This window comes from Manihot esculenta, chromosome 14, assembly GCF_001659605.2.
Source record: "Manihot esculenta cultivar AM560-2 chromosome 14, M.esculenta_v8, whole genome shotgun sequence".
NCBI lineage: Eukaryota > Viridiplantae > Streptophyta > Magnoliopsida > Malpighiales > Euphorbiaceae > Manihot > Manihot esculenta.
Genome location: NC_035174.2, coordinates 11,633,395 through 11,635,499, shown reverse-complemented (window position 1 = coordinate 11,635,499; position 2,105 = coordinate 11,633,395). Strand labels below are relative to the sequence as shown.

The following is a 2,105-nucleotide window of genomic DNA, read 5'->3' as shown; positions in this document are numbered from 1 at the left end:
GAGAGAAAGGTTTCCATCTTGGTTGTTGCACAACAACACAAAACTAGAAACACTTAATCAACAGTTCTCTCTCAAGACCTCTCTAATTACCACTTCATTCTCATGTGCACTTGTCATACTTAGGTATCTCAGATAATTTCTTCACTAGCTCTATTCCAATAGAGATTGGAACGCATTTGCCCAGATTGACTGACATACCTAATGATGTCAAGGAATGGTTTCAGTGGTAGTATTCCATCTTCATTGGAAATATGAGCTTATTGGAAAGCTTAGACTTATCCAAAAATAGATTGCAGGTAGCATACCAGAGCACTTCACCACTGGTAGTGGCTCATTATACTTTCAAACAACAGTTTGCAAAGCCAAATACTGGGAAATATGAGTTTGCTAGAAAGTTTGGATTTATCCAACAACAATTTCTCTGGAAGCATCCCAAGTAGCCCGTTAAAATGTAACGAGTTTAAAATAATGAATAGGAAATTTGTCTCAACTTCAAATTTTACATCTTTCATAGAACAACATTTTTGGAAGTTTATCATCCAATTTCTGCCCTAAAGATTTAACAGAAGTCCATTTGTTTAAAAATATGCTGCAAGGATTGTTAAAGGATTCATTCCATAATTGCCCTTCATTGATGGTGTTGGATCTTAGCCATAATAGTTTGATAGGGAGAATTCCAAAATGGATCGGAGAGATTCCGTTGAGTTATATTCTTTTGAGTCATAATCATTTTGAAGGTGAAATTCCAATTCAGCTATGCAAGTTGGATAAGTTAAGCTTAATTGATCTTTCTCATAATAATCTTTCTTGTCATATTCCTCATTGCCTAAGCTGTAGTAGTTGGTATGAGAAACGAGAAAAATCGAATCAACCTAGTAGATTTTTTAACCCAGAAACTGGGGTTTCAGAACAAACTCAACAGCCTGTGGAGTTTTCAACCATGTATTCTTCCTATGTTTACCAGGCAAGCATCCTTCGCTATTTCTCTGGTATCGACCTTTCTTGTAACTTTTTGACAGGTGAGATTCCTCCTGAAATTGGAAATCTCAGCATGATCAAGGTGTTGAATTTGTCCCACAACAAGTTGATCGGAGCAATCCCATAAAATTTTCAAACCTGGGGCAAATTGAGAGCTTGGATCTTTCTTACAACAATTTGGAAGGGAAAATTCCTCCTCAACTTACTCGGCTATATTCCCTAGCTGTATTCAGTGCAGCACACAAAAACTTTTCAGGTAAAACATCTGAGAGGGTTGCACAATTTGCAACATTTGACCAGAGTAGCTACGAGAGAAATCCTTTGTTGTGTGGACTGCCACTACTGAAGAGTTGCAACAACACATCGCCAGTCACCTGCAACTCCAATAGAAGAAATTCATGGACATGGGTGTTTTCTATGTGAGCTTTGTGGTGTCGTACATCATAGTGTTGCTACCAATAAATGCACACAAATAATCAATTGCTACTATTTTCTGGTGGACAATATTCCTCTGCTATCCAAATTTGGATTTTCATAGAATTAAGGATGTACAAGTTCAATGCTTGATTATTTGTGTTTTCCAGTGTTCAATTAATTGCATTTTGTTCTTGGATTTCTACTATCTGTAATTGACTTAAGCTAATTTTTGTTTGAAATATAATTGCTGGACACTATCACTATTACCTTTTTAAGTTGTGATTAGCTTCTTCATGGATGAGAGTAGTAAAAATTATTCAAAACATTGCTAATATCTCTATTTTCAGTGTGTCATTTATTTGTTGTTGGTTGCAGTACTTGGCTAGTCTTGCTGTTGCTTTTTCTTTTCTTTTTTTTGATGAAGCTAGTTCTATTAAAAATCTAGGAAAAGCTTAGCATATGGCACACACTGCCGTTGCTTTTTCTATGGTTGTCGCAAAACTTGCTACTGTTTAGGCTTTGTTTTTGCTCTGATTCTTTATGTTGCATAACTTGGTCCTTGTTTTATTATCTTTGGGTCTGCTTAACCTCTGGAGTCCCCAATACCAGATTGCTTGTAAATTCTGTTAAAAAATGTTCTTTGCAATTACAAGACAATTCTTACCGAATTAATAAATTGAAAAATTTTGATATTGTATGTTATTTCAAAA

The 2,105-nt window shown here is 35.5% G+C and overlaps 1 pseudogene; it reads left to right on the top strand.

Moving 5' to 3' along the window:
* The first annotated feature begins 204 nt into the window (after positions 1–204).
* On the top strand, positions 205–1,401 carry LOC122721781 (annotated as a pseudogene).
* The last annotated feature ends 704 nt before the right edge of the window (positions 1,402–2,105 follow it).